Below are 8806 nucleotides of genomic sequence, written 5' to 3'. Positions count from 1 at the left end.
CTTAAGAGTATTAACAAGATTAGTTTGACAACTAAACTATGGAATTCTTCTAATCAGAAGCTTGAGTACATGGTTCTCACCAGATATTTTATTGATAATGATTGGAAGTTGCAGAAGCGTGTGCTCAATTTTGTTAATATACCGGCTCCTCAACCTGGTGTTGAGATTGCTGCTGCTATTCATAAGTGTTTAATTGAATGGGGAATTGAGAACAATGTGTTCAATATCTCGGTTGACAATGCTTCAAGTAATGACGCAACAACCAAGATTTTGAGGGAGAGTTTAGGAAGAAACAAGAAGCTAATGTGTGGTGGGAGGTTGTTTCATGTACGGTGCGCGACACACATATTGAATCTCATGGTTCAAGATGGGCTTTCCCAAATTAAACCCATCATTCAAGACATACGTGACTGTATTTTATATGTCAAGCAATCAGAGACCAGAGTAATTATGTTTTTAGAGATTGTTCAGATGTTGCAATTGTCCAAGCGGAAACTCATACTTGATTGCAAAACGAGGTGGAATTCTACTTATGAGATGTTGGCACTTGCAATTCAGTACAGAAATGTGTTTCCAATGTTAGTTTAATTGGATAATAACTTTACTTATGCCCCAATAGATGAAGATTGGGAAAAACTTGAGAAAGTGTGTGAGATTTTGGAAGCCTTCAACTCGGCAACTAATGTCATATCGGGGAGTGAGTACCCTACTTCTAACTTATTTTTGCAAGAAATTGTTGACATAAAAGAGTTGCTAGATGAAAACTGTTCTGATGATGATGATTTCATTCGGTCAATGGTGGGAAAGATGAAAGAAAAAGTTTGACAAGTATTGGGGGAATGCAATTTCGTAATGGCAATTGCAGTTGTATTGGATCCGAGGATGAAAATAAGGCTGCTGCAATTTGCCTACTCACAAATGTATCCTGATAAAGAAGCACAAGGCAAAATTGATGAAGTGCAAGCTGTCTTGTATGAGATTTATGAGGAATATGCAGCGGAAAGTCAATCTTCCAACAGTGAACCACCTGTAGAAATCAATAAAGTTCAGCGGGACAAATGAGGAGTTTCAACTTCCAATCCTATGAAGTTTTGGTGGAATCGTGACAGGTTAGTGATAGTAAATGTTATACTTCTCAAATTATTTGGTTTTTGTCTAATTGATTTACATATTTGGCTCCCTATCTAGTTGTCTTGTTTAAATTGTTTACATTTGGTTGCTGTCTCATTACCACCAAACAAGTTCTAGTTATTTATCTATGCAGCCTCTTGTCCCATTGGAACCTATCAGTACTGTACATTTAGAAAACATAGTTGCATGGTAACGCTATTTAGGTAAAAAAACCAATATATACCTTAATCAATTATGTCTTCCTGTTGTGAACATATGGGTTGACATCATCATCACTTTCATTGCGATATTCTAGTGTTGATATATGTAAGTTATCAATAATATGTGAATAGTCTGCTGGTGTTGCAGTCAAAGCCAGGATTCTCAGCTGCACTGACACGACATTAACTACAAATTTAAAAATTCATTAGTATCAAGAGCCAGAAAATGCATCCAAGATAAATCTCTAATTGTGTACAATCTGTTTGATTTCTTTGTTATTGATCTAGGTGATTTACATATGTAGTAAACGTAAAAATCTACCTGTACGGAAGGGGGGTCTGATCCCGTGAGGTTAAGGCTACTAGCGATCCGCTGCACCTGCACACGGTAGAGAAACACACGCGTGAAGCGAACGGGGAAACACCGGGGGTGGTGTTTGCCGTAGGCACTCCGACGCTCCAGTCAGCAAGGCTGAAAGGGCTAATATAGTGAGGGCTAAGGAATAAGAATAGATACCGGAAGCCTAGTCGGGGACTGTGACTACGGCGAATCAGTGAAACTCTCGAGTAAAGAGTCTCGGGTGTGAAGGTGTAATGTCGATGTCCTTTGTGAGAGGGCAGGCCTTTGATATAGTGGTGTCTGGTCTCCCAATCCTTGTGGGAACAGGAGTCCTCATCTGACTCTGATGTAAACCCTAGAAGAACTAGGGTCGTGGTGAGTTGTCTTACCCGTGTCCAAATAGGAAGGTTACTCTGTTTAAGAGAATTCGCTAAGTAGGAAAGTGGTCAAAATTAGGAAGGCGTCTTGAATTGGAGGTTGATTAGGAATAGGAAAGTACTATGACAGAGCTGTGGGCTCTGGATTCCGTGGACCAAGGACATGGGCTAGGTTTGAGAGGCTTGTGCCCCTTGACTTGGGCCGATTTGTACCTCATGTTAGAAGAGAACTAACATGACTTGGGGCTTTGCAGGACTGGGCCTGGTCCGTCTTGCTAATGGTCCTATTTCCCTATGGGCCAAGGACGAGTTTTTGGCCCTAGCACAATTGTTTTCAAAAATTTATTAAGACATTATGCACTTTTGATTTAATTGTGTACTTGTACAAACTCTAGAACTTTGAAAAAAGAGGAGGATCAGACTAACAAATAGGATTTAGAGTTTAATTTTCATAAACTTGTTGACAGACGTTAAACGACTTTCATGGAAGAACCTTCAATCTTGACTTTCCATTCTTTGGTGGCTGGTTTTGTTGTTGATGCAAGAGAAGAGAAGCTTCATGGGTCAGGTGGATGCAAGAGAGAGAAGATGTTGGTCTTGTTGTTGATATGATTCGGCAGAAGAAAATAAGATGCTTTTTGTTTACATGGACTGAATTCCATATGCTTAATGTTTGCTTTATTTTGTGCTTTGCTTTGAATGTTGTTTTGGATTAAGGATTGTAAATTTACAGTTTGTGTTTTCTTTGAATGTTATTTGGATGAATGTTTGTTGATTTAGAGCTTATTTTTTACTTTGAATGTGATTTTTGGATGAAGTGTGTGATTTTCATTTTTCGGGAGGCCAATGTGAAACTGATTTGCAAGGGAAGTTTTATTGTCTATGACAGAAAGAACAAGTATCACAAATTACGGGCGAAAGTACCGGGATTGGTTCCTAGTTACTATTTGTTACCTTTCCTTTTTTTACAAACTGTTCTAATTCACTAACCAATTTTCATACATTCATATGAGCTGCATTAGTTTAATAACGTGCCAAAAACACAATAACTGTTCTCTATTTTACTTGGATTATTCTAGTGGGTTTTGCTGATTCCTGACCTAGGTTAAGAGAAAGCAGTTTAGTTTGTCAAGCATGATAACTAAATCCCCGAGTTCTCATGATTCTTTAGTTTGTTCCTTTTAGTTCATCATCAACCTGAGCTGAATTCTGGGGAAAAATTGTTTATTGATTGTGGCCTGTGATGTGATTGAATTGCTTGCCATTGCAAAAACTATTTTGTTGTTTGTATGAATTGGTGCTTAGCCTTGAAGTTCAAGTCTGAGATACCAATAAATCATGTTTCATGAGAGACTAAGTTACAGTAGGGACCCTCTTCAAAGCTAGACAGATTCCTGAATATCATTAGATTTTCTTCCCAACTTCAACTGACAATGTAAGACTTTCAAACATACAACTTCAATGAATCATGCGATTTTGGTGATAATAATAGTTAATCTGATCAGAAGGCAGAATTAAATGAATTTTGATACTATGCAACTGTATGTATATTTTTTTTTATATTGGCTCAACTCGTGTATATATAAACGAGCCGAGCCGAGCTCGAGCCATTCGTTTTCTTAAACGAGCGAGCTCGAGCCATTCGTTTCTCTAAACGAGCGAGCTCGAGCTCGTGTGCCAGACAAGCTAAACCGAGCCTCCTACTAATGCATCCGAGCCGAGCTCGAGCCAGCCACTCTAGTATGCACCCCTAGTTGAAACTAATTAATAAGAGTGAGCTTCATATCTTTTGTATCTTTAAATAATAAATAAATGAAGTTAATATTATATTAATAATTTAATATTAAGCTAGTGAAAATTAGAAGGTCGGTGAGGTCAGGAGTCAGGACAGGACAGGTCAAATATAAGTTTATCCTTATCTAACTTCCAAACCCCAACGCATGAATCCCCATTTTTAAAACGTTTTTATAAGTCTCCCAACACGGCACCGTATATTTCACGAAATTTCCTTCAAATCCTTGCAGACAAGCCAAGCAAATCGAACTTTCTCTGTGCCTTAGTTCTACCATTTATTTCTTTTATTATATTTCTGTATCTCTGAAAAAAAAACTAAACCCTAATTTCTCTTCTAATTAATTTCCACATTCGCGATCTCTCTATCCATGGCTCTGGATCGTGGGCCGGGCCAATTCAGGCTCCAAGGGCTTCGATTTTGCCTCCGATGACATTCTCTGCCTATGAAGACTACGCCAACCAGGATTTTCTAATGGAAACCATTCTGATCCTGTGATTACTCCAGTTCCAACAAGGTACTTTAATTACTCGTCCAGGCACGAAATTGTAATTAGCGCTTTTCTGGGTGGTTCGGAGTTTGTTTCGCAGATGTGATTAGGGTTTTCGAATTTGGGATTTTTTTTAAAATCAAGGTGATTTTCTTTTGGATTATGTTATTTTTTTAATTAATCAGGAGATGGTTGATTGATTGAAATTTGCAGAAATGAGATGAATTTCTGACTTCTATCAGGCTTTATACAAGTAGATAAATAGAGTTTGATTTAATTTATGGTATAGTTGGCTAACGGACTTTGTTGTGTGGACGTGATTGTGAACAGTTCTCTTAGTGTCTTATTCTTGGAGTAAGAAATATATTGATGGTTAGATATGTTTGAATGTCTTGTGGGTTTAGAAATTAGAAATTTTAGACAGCTTCGAGGGCATACGACGTTTGTTTTGTTGATGATAAAAAGAAATTATGGTGGCTAAAAGCTAATAACCCCCATAAAGGTACTAAAATCATGCATCCTTGAAATTTAATATGTTTTAGACATAGTGTACTTATTGATGCCTTTTTCCCTTTAATTTCTATCGATGATGCTGCTATTGAATCCACTGAATTTTCGGCGATTTAATTTTTCAGGATTTCCAAAAGAGCAGAAGGTCAAAGCATCAGTGTATTCTGGTAATGCCTATAGCCATCCAGAAGATTCTCTCAACCAAGATGTAACTTCTATGGTTGAACTAACCATGAAAAAACATACTGATAATCTCATGCGTTTTCTTGAGGGAATCAGTTCACGTTTATCGCAGTTGGAATTGTATTGTTATAATCTTGATAAATCAATTGGTGAAATGAGGTCTGAATTAGTTCGCGACCATTTAGAAGCAGATACAAAGCTTAAAACACTTGAGAAAACATATTCAGGAGGTGAGTTACAACTACGGAATTATATTAAGATTTAGGTTTTACTACTAAGAGGTATGAAAATGCCATGTTTTTTTCCCTTCTTAAGCATGTGTGATGAAAACTGAATATGTTTTTTGAAGCATTTGAAATGGAGAAATGGATATATTTTTATTGCACCCTTCATGGAAGTTTATTCTTTGTATTCGCAACTGGAAGTATTAATAAGAAATGGTTATAACCATAGTTCAGATGATGGAAATATGTTGTATTATGTGCCCCAATGATAAGTGTCTATGATACCAGGTATATACCTTGGTTAATGGTCAGTTCAATGTTATTATTTTTCTGTGCAGAAATAAATGTGTGTTTGGATTATTGTCTCAGAGCTTTGATTTAATGAAAAGTTGGAAATGAGAACTATGTAACTTTTGTTTCTGTTCTTTTTCTGTTAATAGTCAGCTGTAATGTTGTGATTACTATTCCGTTGTAGAAGATTAATAAATCAGTGAATACCTTTAGTTTGCCATTGTTATCTTTAAATTGCAATGTAGTAGTCTCTCAGTTGATGTCGACTCTAGAATTAGATGGGCGTCGATTATCCTGTTTTGAGCTTTTGCCTTGATCATCATTTTTTAAATTTACTTAAATTATATTTGAATGTGACAATTTTTGTTTCTTAACAGTAAATGAGCTTGGATTTATATATTGTTTCTATTAACTGAATGTGATAACACCTCTCCCTGATTGGCATAGATTTCAAAATGTACACATAGTTTTTGCCTTCAGAAATTTTCTTACACTTGAAGTTGGCAGTGATTCACACTGATTGAACTATGGTGTTCATTGTGCATGTGGTTGTTTTCGCTTTGTTGTGACAATTCAGTCTGGTTGTCTTTTTTTTTTTTTTTCTCATCTGACATCTAAGCAGTTTTAACTTGTTTGATTTTGCTGAATAACATTTGTATTACCCACTTCAGGTCCACAGGTCTGTGCAGATCCTAAGAGACAAGCAAGAACTTGTTGAGGCACAAAAAGAGTTAGCAAAGCTTCAAATTGTGCAGAAGGAGTCGTCCTCTTCAAGCCATTCACATCCACTGAGGAGAGAGCATCACCAGCTGCCTCTGAAACGAAAAAGAATGAAAATGTATCTGATATGCACAATCAGCAGTTAGCTCTGGCCCTTCCCCATCAAGTAGCTCCACAGCAACACTCTCAGCCACCCCCTCTCAGCCACCCCCACAGAATTTAACACATCAGCAACCTATTATATGCCCACAAACCAATTACCAAACCCCAAGCTCCAGCCCTTGCACCTCCCCTCCCCCGCCCCTGCCCCCACCCCCACCCCACCCCGTCCCAAGTCAACAGCCTCAAGTTCAATATTGCCTTCTGATCCTCAATACCGAACTTCCAACTGCCAGACCCCTCTAGGTTGGCCCCACAGGTTACGCAATCTCAGGTTAATCCAGTGCTCCTGGCCACCAATTTCCTCTCAGTATCACACAGCAATGGCCACAGCAGTTACCTCAGCAGGTACAACAAACGCAACAGCCCTCAATGCAGCCCCAGATGAGGCCCCCATCAACACCAGTTTACCCAACATACCCTCCAGCCAACCAACAAACCCACTCCGGAGATGCTGCCAAATAGTGGATCTATGCAGGTATCATATTCAGGGTTCCTCAGCCAGTATCTAGCCGTGCTGATGTGATGGCCTTATGGATATGGAGCACCGGGTAGAACCGCTCCCAGCCAGGCACCACCACCTCAGCAAATTAAGGGCGGTTAGGGGCAAAACTGGTGACGGATATGCAGCTTCTGGGCCACTGCCAACTCTTTCCAGGGAGTGCATATAGATGTAGAAGGTGAAGGGGGGAGAAACACATCATCCATCAGCACTACCCCAGAGTGGATATCCTCACCAAATCCTCAACCTACTGGAGGCGCTAATCTTATGAGCGGACTCCAAGCCATTCACAATTCATTCGCAACCATCCGTATAATGAGTTGATTGAGGAAATTGGTGAGCAGGGGTTTAGGGGTGATGTTGTGGCCAACGTGATTCAGAGAATGGAAGAGAGTGGTCAGCCTGTGGATTTTAATGCTGTGCTTGACAGGTTGAATTTGCATTCTTCTGGGGGTACTCAGAGAGGATGGTCAGGGTAAAGAAAAGTATTGTCATGCTATATTACAGTGACAATTAAATCTTTGCATCGCAGTGAATAAAGGTTTCTAATTTGTATACGTGTGTAACTTATGTTTTTTTATTTTACTTTGTAATCTTTTCTGTCTCTATGCATGGTCCAACTTTTATCTGGCCCAATTTTCAACATTTCAGTAAATCATTTGTTAGAATAGACTGATATCGGTGCTTGTCAATTGCGTTAAAAAGCAGGAAGTGGAGAAAGCAGAGCTGCCTAGTTCTTGAATATTTGAATTGATTGGGTTAGAATTAGAAAGAAGAGTCCGTAATTTATCAACCATCAATTTTGTAGAGACTATGTCAACTTTTAACATTTATTACAGGGACTTTTCTCTTGCGGCATTTTGTTTTGAGTGAGAGGGTGATTGCTGAATGGTACATCAACCTGTAAGAATTCTGACATGATCACCGGACAAAGTATTCCAAATTAATATGGTCCTACTCAAAGGATAATAATATGTATCTAGATAATGCTGGTGCAATGGTATCTTCATCAGAAAGGATAACGTAATGATTGCAATGGTGAAATTCGCAAGTAAATATCACCACTACCACACCATGTGCAAAAAGTAATTAATGAAAACACATTTACCACCCAAAATCAATGCACATGTAGTTGAACTACCAAAGCACAAAAGCTTTAAGTCAATTTTTAGCACTAAGACATGAACATTGCCTACCCATTTAGGTCATCAATTATTCATGATGATAATCAAAAATCATAAAGTATAAGTAACACATAAGAGCTCTAAATAACCAAAAATCAAAGTAAACATAATTAGCTCTAAATAATCAATTGAAAAAAAGTTTAAATCGTTGCCGAGAATCGAACCGGTCTTTCGGGTGAGAGCCGAATATCCTAACCAACTAGACTACAAACGTAAAGCTTTGATTACACCAACAATGGGAATCATGGAACACTAAGCTACAAAATCCTTATACAGTTATACATTGAACATAAAAATAAAAAGAAAAAAAAACTCAATAATAAGAAAAAGAAAATTGAGTTGAGTTGAATCGTCCTGGTCTTGGTTTGGTTATACGTTGCAGTGAAGATGGTGTTCTTTTCTATACAACATTCATCCTTTTCACTCTTGCATTGCAACCTTCTCTACTTTTCACCCCAAATATACTGTACCTATAACGTGATTTAACGATTGAAAACTTAAAAATAAATAAATAAAGTTGATTATTGATACCGTGTTACTAATATGATATTACCATTCTTTTCTATTATTTTGTGTTGGACTAGTTCAATATTATTTTATCTTATAACTTTTCCAAGACGGCAAATGGTATGCTGAAAAGTAAATTTAGACCGGAATACAAATTCAATGAAGATATTGGAATTTTCGTATTATTTTAAACTTA

General features: G+C 37.8%; 1 pseudogene; it reads left to right on the top strand.

The window, feature by feature from the left end:
* Positions 1-852: 852 nt before the first annotated feature.
* Positions 853-7474, top strand: LOC116111331 (annotated as a pseudogene).
* Positions 7475-8806: the final 1332 nt, after the last annotated feature.

This window comes from Pistacia vera, unplaced genomic scaffold, assembly GCF_008641045.1.
Source record: "Pistacia vera cultivar Batoury unplaced genomic scaffold, PisVer_v2 Contig631, whole genome shotgun sequence".
In the NCBI taxonomy this organism is placed as follows: Eukaryota; Viridiplantae; Streptophyta; class Magnoliopsida; order Sapindales; family Anacardiaceae; genus Pistacia; species Pistacia vera.
Note: the sequence above shows the minus strand (reverse complement) of the source record. Positions and strands in the feature narration are given on the sequence as shown.